This window comes from Sarcophilus harrisii, chromosome 1 (genome assembly GCF_902635505.1).
Source record: "Sarcophilus harrisii chromosome 1, mSarHar1.11, whole genome shotgun sequence".
NCBI lineage: Eukaryota > Metazoa > Chordata > Mammalia > Dasyuromorphia > Dasyuridae > Sarcophilus > Sarcophilus harrisii.
The window spans coordinates 508,432,922-508,448,033 of record NC_045426.1 but is presented as its reverse complement, the minus strand read 5'-3'; positions in this window follow the sequence as shown (position 1 = coordinate 508,448,033).

The window sequence follows — 15,112 nt, the reverse complement described above, 5'->3', positions numbered from 1 at the left end:
GGAATCCGAGTTCAGATCAAGCCTCCAACACTTATTAATTCTGTCCCTGGTCAGGTCACTTAATTCAGTTTCCTCACCTATCTTTTGAAATTTTCTTTCATTTTATTGTTTTATAAACTGTTTCCCTAGTACTGCCCATTTCACCGCGTCGGTTTTTACAAGTTTTAAAAGAAATAATATGGAAATTATTTAGAGACCACAAAGTGGCTTATTTAGAATTTTTAGGAGCTGTTGTAAACCCAAAGCACCAACATAACCAGCCTAAGAGACTGTTGGTATGCAAGACTATTGAAAATACCAGGAATTCGTCAGAATTTCATGGATAGATTTCAAGTGATCCATGAACTTGGAAGGGGAAAATAATGAATATTTATTTTCACTAGCCTATGGTTTCCTTTATAATCTTATGCATTTAAAAATAGTCTGTAAAGTGATATATGTTTCCACCAAACTGCCAGAGCAGTCTGTGACCTAGTCTCAAAAAATTAAGAACCTTAGTGTACGCTTTAAGGGAGAATAGTTAACTTGATCAGTTAGAAAAATCATTTATATATGAAACCTATTTGTACAGAAAATATGAAAAGTTATTTGTGGCAGTTAAACATTCATATATGTATTTACATATCATATTTTATGATATGAAATGCAACAATGATGATATTACTTCATCTCCTACCCTCCAAAACAGCAAGTCCTGCCAAAGGCTTCAATTTACTTTACTACAGTACTGAACATTCTGAACAACTTGTGTGAACTTAGAAAGTCCCTTTACTAGTTAGATTATCCTCATTTTATAAAATGGGAAAGAAGAATGTTCTCCAAGTCTTTCTAATTCCTTAAGTATACATTCTATGTGTTCCTTCTTTTGCCTTCTATTTGATACACAACTTAGAGGGCTTTTATAATAATCCATCAAAAAAAAGAAGCACATTCTATCCCTATGCACTCCAATATGCTTTGGTTATAATAGAAAAGGTTATATAATACTTTTGACTTTTCAAAGCATTTTCACATTAATCATTTGAGTCTCATAAACTTTGAGTTAGATGGAACAAGTATTCCATTTTATAGATTAGGAAACTGAGTCACAGAAAACTTATAACTTGGTCAAAAACATTATTATAACCAAAAACAAAAAGGCAAAAAACCAGATCTCAAAAAACTCCCAATTCCATCTTTCTCCTTTGTTTTATGGAATAAGATTATAGTAACTTACATTTCTAGTAATACTTAAACAATTTTATTAAATGCTTTCCTTAAAAAATGTTATGAAGTAGGCATTATTTACTTTTTATAAAGTCATTAGCTTCAATTTGCTCAAATACAGAGAGAGAGAGAGAGAGAGAGAGAGACTAAAAGGGACATAGTGTCAAAGAGAAGAAATAAAAATCAAGGAAAACTGGAAACTACTTGCAGAAGGGGAGTACTTAGCTGTATTTGGAGAGAAGTAAGGAAACTGAAAGAAAGGAAAGAGTTCCAGGCATGGAGGAAAACTAGTGAAAATATTCAATCGGGAGATGGAATGTCATTGAATAGGTAAAGGAAAATAGGTGTTAAGAAGACTGGAAAGGTAGATAAGGGCCAGATCCTATTATAAGAAATGCTGTACTCTATCTTGTTAATTTGTAGTTTTGTTTTTTTGCTAAGGCAATTGGGGTTAAGTGACTTGCCCAAGGACACACAGGAAGTGTCCTCCTGACTTCAGGGCTGGTGCTCTATACACTTTGCCATCTAGCTGTCCCCAATAATTTGTATATTTAACAATATATCTGACTCTCCCTGGCCCTCACTTCTTGAAGACCAAGTATGTTTCATCTCACCACCCATGGGGGTCTTCTGGTACCTTTAAGTAGGTTGGGAATGTTTTAACTCTCTGCCATTAGCTTTAGCATGCACTGATGGTGTTCTCCCAAAGGTAAAGAGCAATTCCTTGCACCTCATTTTCACTAAAACACTAACATTGTTTTTATAAAGAAATATTTAATTCAAAGATGTTTTAACAATATACAAATAGAAGGGCAATTATGTGGAACAGTAGATAGAACACCAACCTTGGAATCAGGAGGACCTGAGTTAAAAATCCAGCCTCAGACATTAATTGTGTGACCTTGTACAAGTGACTGCCTTGATTTCCTCCCCCTCCCCCCCAAAAAAAGTTATATATATATATACATATGTATGTATGTGCATATATGTGTGTGTATGTATATATCTTTATATATAAACACATGCAAATAGCTTACTCTCCAACATGTGGGACATAATCCCCAATAATACCACCTCAATCTGAGGGGACAGGATTAGGGTCATAGATCAATTTATTAAGGCTAAATTCCAAAATCTCCTTCTGGTTTAAGAATACTGGCTTCTTTTTGGCTTTTTCTATCAGGCTGACTGGTTATAATATCTTGCCAGGAACCCTGGCTCCAAGATTACCATCGTGTAAAATTAAGAAGGACAATAAAACCAAACAAGACAAGATCTAGCCATGGGGTAAAAGGAGGCCAGAGGAAGGAAGGAAGCTCTCTTAGTGTTCATGGCAACTAAACTGGGTAGACTATGATCTTCATCCTCTGAATAGCAATAGGACAGAACATGGAAGAAGAGAGCAACTGTTCCAGTCTGGTAGTTTTAAAAGCTGCTTACACAGCCAATGCAAAGAGGATACTCCCGCCTATGCAGTATGAAAATGCAGAGAAATAAATGGGTCTTAAGAGATCATTAAAAAGGGGAAGGACCCACATGTGCAAAAATCTTTGTAGCAGCTCTTTTTGTGGTTTTAAGAAATTGGAAAGTGAGTAGATGAGTAGATCAATTGGAGAATGAATAAGTTATGATATATGAATGTAATGGAATAGTATTTTATAAGAAGTGATGAGCAGCCTGATTTTAGAAAAGCCTGGAAAGACTTACCTGAACTAATGCTACTACATACCTCACACTACCTGAACATACTACAGCTGAATAGCAAGATTGTGTGATGATTAATTATGATAAATTTAGCTCTTCTTAGAAATACAGTGATCCAACACAATTCCAATAAACTTGGGATAGAAAACAGCATCTGCATCCAGAGAAAGAACTATGAAGACTGAAAGTAGATTGAAACATACTATTTTCATCCCTTTTTTTTTTCTTTTTCATGGTTTTTCCCTTTTGTTCTGATTTTTCTTTCACAACATGACTAAGATGGAAATATGTTTTAAATAATTGTACATTTATAGCATATCAAATTGCTTGCTGTCTTGGAGAGAGAGGAGGGAAAGGAAGAAGGGAGAAAAATTGGAACTGAAAATCTTACAAATTAATGTTGAAAACTATTTTTACATATAGTTTGAAAAAATAAAATCCTATTAAGTCAAAAAAACAAGAAAAAGAAAATGCAGAGAAGCAGAGTGCCATTGGGCAATTTGGGCTTGCATTGGGCAAGATCCTTAACATTTCTTTATCAATCTCATGGTCTTGGTTAGGCATATCTTTGTGAACAATAATGAAGAAAGGTTACTGATAGTTTCTTTATATTTTCAGTCTTTTGTTTCTTTCCTTATATGAAATCAATCAACAAATCTTACCATTTCTCCCTTAAAATGTTTCTTGGATTTAACACTTTCTCTTCATTCTCAGTGACAACTAATCCAGAACTTCATTATATCATGACTAGAATACTGTAAGAATCTATTCATGTATTCTTCAGTTTTCTACAACATCATCTAAAACATTTTCAATATTTGTTGTATTTTTTTTCTTTACAATGTTCATTATTCTTTATCATTCTCTGGATTCTGCTTCCTCTCCTCTTCATCACTTCATGTGAATCTAGAATCTATAGACATCTTCAAAATGTAAAGTTTTCTATGAGAATCCAAATCTCACCAAGATTCCAATGACTCCACAATCATGGTCTTATTTTAGCCCAAATCAGAATTACAATGAACATATTAATGCATGGTGTCAATACTTATCTCATATAAAGCATAAAACATTGAGGTATAATACATATCAAATTGGCATTTTTAGCACAATGGAAGGAATGATGAAGCAATAACTGATCTATTCAAGTAAAAATATCAGTAAGAAACACAATACAAAATTTTGAGGTGTGAATTATAATCTAGAGAAAAATAAAGAAGGATGAGGAATATCCTTAATATTATCCTTAAATAATGCACACCAAAGTCTGTCATAGTTCTGAGCAAAAGACTTTCCGAGGGAAGTAGAAGCTAATTACAGGATCTGAAGAAATCAAGTTCTGGAACAAATATGGTTTAACCATCCTTTCCAAGATTTAAGAGACATCAAACTTTGGCTGACACAAAGTCTTAAAATAGTAATTATGGATGGAAATAAAAGTATACAGGAGACAAAAAATAATGAGAAAATATTGTGACTAAAAAGAGATTCCAAAAATAAACTGGAATAAGAGAGTAACTGCACAACAAATATGAGCAGAGCCTGGGGTTGTGGGTAGCTTAGCCATAAAGACTATAACAATACTTGAAAGATGAGACAAGAGATAAAAAATGAAATTAAGGAAAAAATTTAAGGAGACTGAATAAGTTAGGACAGAAGGGGGCTCATACCAAAGTAGTAGTATCTTTAAAAATTAAAATAGACTAAACAAAACCAAATTACTCTGTGATACAAAATATATTAGAAAAAAGTTGAAAGATTTAAAAAAAACCCTCTGTTTTAAAAGTGACCTAGAAAAAAGTTGAGATAATCTAATGACCACTGAGCTACCTGAAAATCATAACCATTTTAATAACTCAAACTGCCCAGAATTATTAAAACCAAAGAATAAAGTAAGAATAGAACAATCCACTTAGCATCTTCTGAGAGATTCCCTAAAATAAAAATTCCCAGGAGTAGTCAAAATCCAGATCCTCAGGTCAAAGAAAAAATATAAGTGTCCAGAAAGAAAAATTATCAAGGAACCCCAATCAGAATATAACATTTTGAGACAGCTAGATGGTATAATGAATAAAATAATGGGCTCAGACTCAAGGAAGATCCGTGGTCAAATATTTTTTTACATATTTCTTACCCAGGTAACTAGACAAGTCACATAAATAACCTCTATCTGTCTAAGAAAACCCACATATAAAACTGGAGTAATATATAGTACCTACGTCCTTGGCTTATATTTTTATAAATATTTTAAAATAATAGATAATATTTTAAAATGCCTGGCACATAGTAGATGCTTAACAAATGTTCATTTGTTTCCTTCCTCTTTCTCTTCCCTCCTTACATATGACTTGGCAACTACATTATAAAGTTGGGGGCAGGGTGGGGAGAAGGAATTTGGCATGTTATCTGTAAAGGCAAAATACAGACTTAACCAAGAATAACTTATCTGGAAAAAAGTGAATTTAATGTCATGGGAGTGAGGAGAGGAGAAAGAACCTTTAATAGAGTAGAAAATTTTCAAGCATTCCTAATTAAAAAATCAAAGTTGAGGGAACATGGAGCTCAGTTATTTCCAAAATCCCCATGTACTTGTTTCTATTAAAAGTACTATGCTACCTCACAGAAAATGCAGGTTGGTAGATTTAATGAACTGGCCTACCCTAACTGCAATTACCTAGATTGCAATCTAGAAAGAAATTTGAAACCATACCAAAAAATCATTAAAATGGGCATATTTTTTGATCCATGATAAATACTGCTTTTAAGCACATCCCCAAAAGTGGTCAAAGGAAGAGGAAAAGTAGCCATATGTACAAGAATATTTCTAGGAGCATTTTTTTGTTATACAAAAGAATTGCAAACTAAAGGGATGTTAATCAATTGAAGAATGTCTGAACAAGTTATGGTATATAAATATAATTTCTTGTACCACAGGAAATTCAGAAGTGACAGTTTCAGAGAAACTTGGGAAGATTTACATGAAGTGATGCAGAGGAAAGGAACAGAATCCAGAGAACGATTTAAAGAATAATGAACATTGTAAAGAAAAAAAAAATAGACTTTGAGGGACTTAAGAACTCTGTGAATAGGATACAAAATAAATCCAACTAAATCATTAGCATTTTAATATATTACCAACAAAATCCAACAGCAAGAGATACAAGAAGAAATTCCATTTAAAATAACTGCGGATAATATAAAATATTTGGGAGTCTACCTGTCAAGACAAATTCAGGAACTATATGACTACAACTACAAAACACTTTCCACACAAATAAAGTCAGATCCAATCAATTGGATAAATATCAAGTGCTCATGGGTAGGCCGAGCTAATATAATAAAAATGACAATACTACCTAATCTACTTATTCAGTGCTATGCCAATTAAGCTCCCAATAAATTATTTTACAGAGCTAGAAAAAATAATAACAAAGTTCATCTGGAAGAACAAAAGGTCAAGAATTTCAAAGGAATTAATGAAAAAAATGCAAATGAAGGTGGCCTAACTGTGCCAGATCTAAAACTATATTATAAATCATAAACTATATTATAAACCATTTGGTACTGGTTAAGAAATAAAGTAGTCAGTCAGTGGAATAGGTTAGGTTCACAGGACAAAATAGTCAATAACTATAGTAATCTAGTGTTTGACAAACACCAAACCAAAGTTTTTGGTATAAAAACTCTTTATTTGACAAAAATTGCTGGGAAAATTGGAAACTAGTATGGCAGAAACTAGGCTACCTAACACCATATACCAAGATAAGGTCAAAATGGGTTCATGATTTAGATATAAAGAATGATATTATAAACAAATTAGAAGAACATAGGATAGTTTACTGTAATGTCTGGGCTAGCTTTCTGGAGGAACTCTGGATGGGCCTTGGTCTTTACGTGGAGAAGAGATGAAGGCAGGAGAACCATCAGGAGGATGGTCAAAGATGGAGTCCGGAGCCTGGAGTCTCAAGTCTTCTCTATGTCTGTAGCTGAGAGATTCTTTTGTGTCTGAGACTCCCTTAAATACTTCAGTACGATTATACCACTATAGCACACTGAGCATACACCAACTGTTAGGAGAGCCATTACATCACCATATCACATTAAGTATATGTTTAGAGAACCATTATCTCACAATGAGTAAGTGCTTAACTATAAGCACCCTGTTTTCCTTGAATAAAGTATTTCAGAGTTCTGGCCCTCTACAGTTTACCTCTCAGATCTGTGGAGAAGGAAGGAATTTGTGACCAACAAAGACCTGGAGCTCATTATTGAACACAAAATAGATAATTCTGAGTATATTAACTTAAAAAGATTTTGTACAAACAAAACTAATGCAGACAAGATTAGAAGGGAAGCAACAAATTGGGAAAACATTTTACATTCAAGGGTTCTGATAAAGGCCTCATTTCTAAAACACATAGAGGCTCAATTTTCAAGAACTCAAGCCACTCTCCAACTGATAAATGGTCAAAGAATATGAACAGAATTTTCAGATGAAGAAATTGAAACCATTTCGAGTCATATGAAAAAGTGCTCCAAATCACTATTGATCAGAGAAATGCAAATTAAGACAACTCAGGCACCACACACATCTCAGATTGGCTAAGATGACAGGAAAGGAGAATGATGAATGTTGGAGGGGATGCAGGAAAATTGGGACACTATCATTGTTAGTGGAATTGTGAACTGATTCAACCATTCTGGACAGCAGTTTGGAACTATGCCCAAAGGGCTATCAAACTGTGCATACCCTTTGACCCAGCAATGTTTCTACTGGGCTTATATCCAAAAGAGAGCTTAAAGGAGGAAGGGGACCCACATGTCCAAAATTGTAGGAGCCCTTTTTTTATAGTGGCAAGAAACTGGAAAATGAATGGATGCTCATCATTCGGGGAATGGTTGAATAAATCATGGTATATGAATGTTATGGAATGTTATTGTTCTGTAAGAAATGATCAACAAGATGATTTTAGAGGTCTGGAGAGACTTACATGAACTGATGCTAAATGAAATGAGCAGACCCAGGAGATCATTATACACTTCAACAATATTATATGATGATCAATTCTGATGGATGTGGCTCTTTTCAACAATGATTGAGGCCAGTTCTGATGATTTTGTGATGAAGAGAACCATCTGCACCCAGAGAGAGGACTGTGGGAACTGAGTGTGGACCAAAACAACATTTTCACTCTTTTTGTTGTTTGCTTGCATTTTATTTTCTTTCTCAATTTTTTTTTCCTTTTTGATTTGATTTTTCTTGGGCAGCAAGATAATTGTATAAATATATATGCATATATTGGACTTAATATATATTTTACCAGGTTTAACATATGTTGAATTACTTGCCTTTTAGGGGAGAAGGAGGAAGGGGGAGGGGGAATTGGGACATAAGATTTTGCAAGGATCAGTGTTGAAAAATTATCCAAGCATATATTTTGAAAATTAAAAAGCTTTAATAAAAAAAAAAGAACTCTATGAATACAATGACCAATGATTCCAGAGGACAATTAGTGAAGCATGATAACTACCTCATGACAGAGAGAGGTGATAAGTATATGGTATAGAATGAAACATGTATTTTTTTATTTGGTCAATATAGGGATTTGTTTTTTCCTTTGAGGTACCACCACTCATATGGAATAGTTTAGTGGTGAAAGGGACAGAAAGTGTACTTTTGAATTTAGCCATGGAAAATAATATAAATTGAACCTTTAGTATCAAAAGGGAGCACAATTGTTTAAAATATATTTTTCCATTTATATGTAAAATAATTTTTCCCATTTGTTTTTAAAATGTTGAATTCCAGATTCTCTCCTTTAGGAGGCCACATCTTAATTTCTTTATCTGTTAATTTTTCATAACTATGTATTTTAAGATTCAGGTAATGTTGAAAGCAAAGTAATGTCTTATCTCAAAATGATTATGACATCAAGTAGTGCAAATATTAGATAAAATGTGGCAAAATGTTGCCCTCCATTGGTTATAAAATTAAAATTTAAGGGAGATAATACAATTCCAAAGACAAATTGACTGGGCCTGAATTCAAATCCAGACTTAATCATTTACTAACTGACCCTGGGCCTGTCACCTAATCTCTATTTGCATCAATTTCCCCAGCTATAAAATGTTAATAATTATTGTACTTCCCCAGCAGGATATATAAGGATCAAATGAGATAATCTATATAAAATGCACTTAGCGCATTGCCTAGGACATAGAAAATGCTACATAAACATTTATTCTCTCCCTCTTTCATGAATATTTAAAATACCTGAATAGAGTAGGAAAAGAATTTTGGTTTATTGAAAACTGCTAAAGCATGTATGTAGAGGCAACATTTTTCAATGAAATTTGGGCAGTTTGGTACAGAAAATGAACTTTAGCAAAAATACAAAGATTTGAATCACCTTATAAAAGATGTAAGCTGATATCTCCTTTGAAAGTGAACAGTTTATTGATTTAAAAAACCTTTATCTTATTAACATTAAATTAAAAGAATTAAAATATGATAATATGTAAGGATGAAAATACAAAATTTAAATACACAGACTGAAATGGTAGAGATCAGCCAGCTATTTCAACAAATAGTTGAAAAATGTCAAGAATTTTATAACTTTTTTTGTTTTTGGATATTCTTATAATGATTAAATCCCTTATGATATCATCTTCGTGATTACCTCTTTCTGCTTCTCCAGAGTTCTGTATTTGAAGATCAAATTTTCTATTCAGCTCTGGTCTTTTTGTCAAGAATGCTAGAAAATCCTCTATTTCATTGAATTTCCACTTGTTTTGCTAGGTAGATGATTCTTGGTCATCATTCTAGTTTCACTGCTTCTGGAATTTCATATTCCAAGCCTTCCAATCCTTTAAAGTAGAAGCTGCTAATCTTGTGTTATCCTGAGTATGGCTCCATTATACTTGAATTGTTTCTTTCTGGATGCTTACAATATTGTTTCCTTGACATAAGAGTCCTGGAATTTGGCTATAATATTCCTGGAAGTTTTCATTTTGGGATCTTTTCCAGGAAGTCATCGGTGAATTCTTTCAATTTCTATTTTATCCTCTGGTCCTAGATATCAGGATAATATTCCTGGATAATTTCTTGGAAGATGATATCTAGGCTCTTTTTCTGATCATGACTTTCAGAAGATAGACCAATAGTTTTAAATTTTTTTCTGGATTTATTTTCTAGGTCAATTGTTTTTCTAATGAGATTTTTTTTTCATTCTTTTGGTTTTGTTTTATTATTTCTTCTTTTCTCATAAAGGTTTTAACTTCCATTTGCTCAATTCTAATTTTTAAGGAATTGTTTTTCTCAGTGAGCTTTTGTACCTTCTTTTACATTTGGCCAATTTTTCTTTTTAAGACATTCTTCTTCTCATTAACTTTTAATATTTCCTTTTACATTATTCTCATTTCTCTTCCCAATTTTTCCTCTATGTCTCTTATTTGATTTTCAAAATCCCTTTTGAGCACTTCCATGGTCTGGGCCCAGTTTTTGTTTTTTCCTCAAGGCTTTGGATGGAGGAATTTTAATTTTATTATCTTCTTCTGAGTGTGTGTTTTCATCTTGTAACCATAGTAACTTTCTATAGTCAAAAACTTTTTTTGTTATCTGCTCATTTTCCTAGACTAAATCTCAGCTTTTAACTCTTTGTTAGAGTAGGGTCTGTTTCCAAGATGGAGGGTGCACTGTCCCAAGCTTCAGGGATCTTGTAAAGTTGTTTTTAAGGACAGCTTCTAGAGACTTGACCACAAGCCATCTTTTCCACTGTGGACCTATTAAAAGTATCTCTGACCCACTGTAGGTGCAAGATTTATTGTTCTAAAGAAACAAAATTCTGCTTTGCTGGCTTTGGGACCAGAGTTGGGGCCAGGGCTATGCTGACATACACTGCCTGCACTGGGATTATGATGCTAGACTCTACATATGTCATGCAAAAGAAGGTACAAGTAGGCAAGTGTATCTGCATTAAAAAAATTCATGAAAAACAAAAAATTGTGTTATTAGTGTTTGTCCTTTCTTCTTGAAGAGACCAATGACATCATACAGGTGAGTGGGGGAATTGTTTGAGTGAGGCAGTGATGCACAAGGTTGCAAAGAAAACTGTTAGCCTCATTCTGTCTTCCAGAGTTATCAGAATCCAGTGGCAAGGAAAAGGTCAAGATGCTTGGCAATAGTCTAGGATGCAGTGTGACCTTGGTCTTTCAAAATTAAGACCTTTCCCAGGTTTCAGTTTGTCTGAGACCATGACCATTCAAGAACTAGAGACTAGGCAAGAATTGAAACAAAAGATTGTTCAATTTACCATTATAAAGATATCAGTCTTGGAAGGGAAGACTGCCTTCTTTTCAACAGAAAACAATTGATATATACCCTCATTCTAAGCCAATAAAACCTAAACAATGAGCAATGAAGGTTTGAGCTAAGGCTGTTATTGACCAATAAAAGACAGAAAAATTTGGGTTTAAAGGGTTAAAAGTAGTTCCATTTAAAACACCATGTGCTTTTTAAGAAGCCTGTTTTTAAAGTTCTGAATTTAAATAAAAATGAAAATTGCCCATTGCAAAAAGTAAATTGCCTCAGCTTTTGGGGGAAAAAAATAACAAGAAGAAGGAGGAGAAAAAGAAGGAAGAGGAAGAAGAGAAAAAGAAGAAGCAGAGGAGGGAAAAAAAAGAAGCAGAGGAGGAAAATGAAAAAAAAGAAGAAGGAAGAAGAAGAGAAAGAAGAGAAGGAGGAGGATCCATTGACATAATACTTCAACTTCTGTTAGAATAGCAGGTTGGGGGCATCTAGGTGGCACAGAGGCAGAGTAGCAGCCATGAAGTCAGGAGGACCTGAGTTCAAATTTGACCTTAGATGCTTAATACTTCCTGGCTTGTGTGATCCTGGGCAAGTCACTTAACCCCAATTGCCTCAGGAAAAAAAATAATAATTAGCAGGTTAGTTGTCCAGAAGGCAGCTACTACTACTACTTATCTCAGATAATATGGTAAAACCAATCCACACAAAACCTTTCTTTAGAATTTGTGATGACATGTGCAAAAACGTCCTTTTTGTAGTGGTAAGAAACTGGAAGCTTAGTGGATGCCCATCAGTTGGAGAATGGCTGAATAAGTTACAGTATACTAATATTATGGAATATTATTGTTCTATAAAAAATGATCATCACTATGATTTCAGAGAGTCCTGGAGAGACTTACATGAACTAATGCTAAGTGAAATGAGCAGAACCAGATCATTATATACTTCAACAACAATACTATACATCAGAATTGATGGACATGGTTCTTTTCAACAATGACGTGATTCAGGCCAGTTCATGATGTTATGATGAAGATATCCATCTGCACCCAGAGAGAGGCAAGTGGGAACTGAGTGTGGACACAATATAGCATTTTCACTTTTTTGTTGTTGCTTGCTTGCATTTTGTTTTCTTTCTCATTTTTTTTTCCTTTTTGATCTGATATTCCTTGTGCTACATAATTGTGGAAATATGCATAGAAGAATTGCACATGTTTAACATAATATAACTAAGGGAGGAGGTGGAGGAAAGAAAGGGAAAAAGTTGGAACACAAGATTTTGCAAGGGTGAATGTTAAAATTATCCATGTGTAAAGTCTGGGCTAACTCTCTGGAGGGCCTCAGGACCACCCCAAGTCCTTGGTCTTTAGTTGGAAGTGAAAGAGGCAGGAGAATCATCACACTACTGGTCCAAGATGGAGTCTGGAGCTTGAAGTCTTCTGTGGCTCAGAGCTGTTGCTAAATGAGCCCTCTGTCTCTGGGACTCCCTTAAATACTTCATCTCACACCAAGTAGGTATTTAACTTCAAGCACCCTGCTGTCTTAGATTCAAGCACACTCTTTCGGATTTCCGGTCTTCTATATCCATGCATGTGTTTTGAAAATAAAAAACTTTCAAAAACCAATCAAACAAACAAAGAAAAAAAACTTGTGATGGGATGCAGGCTGTAACCCAGTATCTGAGTGGGCCTCAGTGAAGAGCAAAATAACCCTGTAGAATTATCCTGTACCAATATTATCACATACAGAGAGAGTTATACTGTACTGATGCCCACTTTAACCTTATACAATCTGGAGAATACGCTACAGACATCAGCTCCGGAGGCTATCTCATATAAACAAAACAACCACAACTACCACCTGATTTACTAAGGAATGCAATTAATATAGTTAGTATACCTTGCTTGGTGTCCTTTCCCAATAAAAGGTCCCACCTTGCCACTTATTAATTACAAATTCATTGGGAATTTTGCCTGCCTTATGTTATTATAAAAAAGCTTTGCCCCTTGACTTGGAAATGATCTTAATTTGTGAATTCATTCTGGATGACTCCCCACTTCATCACTTGCACTTTTGTATCCTCTTAGACCTCATCACTTGATTTACTCTTTCCCACAAATACACATGAGAAAAACTTAAACTTAGACCATAATAATAGTGAGACACGTGTGTAAGAAAAGTGTGTGATGGGGAGATGGAATCAAGATGGCAGAGTAAAAACAGGAACATGCCCAACCTTTCCCCCAAACTGCTCCAAATTCCTTTAAATGAAGACTCCAAACAAATTTTAGAGCACCAGAACATCCAAAAAAGATGGAGTAGAACATTTCCTGGACAAAATCAACTTAGAAAATTGGCAAAAAAAAAGTTTTATAACACCAGGGTGGAAGTCCAGCATGCAGTCCTGTGCAGGTGTGCCATGCAGCCTCAGCCCCAAACCAGTAAAGTATGAATAGGTCTAGGGACTTCTGAATAAGTGGCAATACTGGTGGCTTCCAGATCTCTCAGCCTCCACCCACGAGGACTTGGAAGGTGAGCAGAAAACGGTCCAAGGCCTGGAATGCCCTATTCCCCACACCCTGAGTTTTTAGTTTCCCTGTCTTCCTTCAAAACTCAGCTCAAGGTCCATCTTCTATAGAGTTTTCCTAATCTCCCCAAATAGAAGTGTTTTTGTGTGACACATGGTAGACACTATGTTGATTGAAAATGCCTCATTTGATCTTCCAACATCCTTAAGAAGTAGATAGTCATTATTTTTATTTTATAAAGAAACTAGGATTCATAGAATTTAAGTGACTTGCACATTGTCACACAATACCTGTTGGAGACATTATTTGAACACAGACCTTCCTGACTAGAGGTGTAGATCTTTATCCGTTAGTGATAACAAGCTAACTGTCAATATAAAATATAGCAACATTTCAGTTATTCTCTCAAGTCTCTATCAGGATCCCTTTTTTGTTAATTTTTTCTCATTCATTTTTCCTAGTGCAACAGGTTTTTGGCCACACCTTCAAAGGGCAGTGATTGGGGGGATAAAATCTGTGAACCAAATAAATCTCCTAAGCTATTTACCCAGAAATCCAAGGTTCTAGTTTCTGCTCCTGACCTTGAATGAAAACTGGATTATGGGGAAAAGAAGAAGGAGAGTACTGTGAAAGCTATTGTGAGCAAAAGTGGCTGCTAGGTTGAATTGATAGCATGTCTATGCTATGCTAGCATGCTATTCAATATCTTTTGCTACTTTTATTATGAATTTGCTAGGTTGTTTAAGGCAGGTGTGTGAGAAAGATTAGAGGTGGAAGTATTGGTGAGAACTTTGTTCATTTACCAAATGTTTACTTTCTGTATTTTCATGAACCCTGTGGTAAATGTTGTTTGACACTTTAAAAAAGTGTCTTGCTTCTGATATCAGTTAACTAGCTATTTCCATCCTTTCATGTACAAAAATTGAAAAATGAGATCATATATATTATGAAGTATGAAAGGAATATATGTTTCCATATACATAAAAAATTTTCATACTGTATTAATTTGATGCTATCAGCACAATATTGCCTAATATATTACCTAGAAATAAGAATACCTAGAAGGTCTCTCCACTTAGAAGGACTCCATCTTTACCTTGTCTAGGCTACATTATTAGTAGGAGAGAGTATATGTATTTTCCACTTCTATACAGTAATGAGGTGATTGGATGGATAGGTAAAGGTAGAACTAGATAATGAAGAACTATGAAAAGCAAACTGAAGAATTGAGTTTTTCCTTTGGCAACAGAGAGCAATTACAGAAAAGTTATGCATAACTTAAAGTATAAAGAAATCAGTCTTTTAAAAATGTAAATAGTATTTTCTTTTTTTCTAGTTCCATGTAAAGATAATTTTTGATATTCAT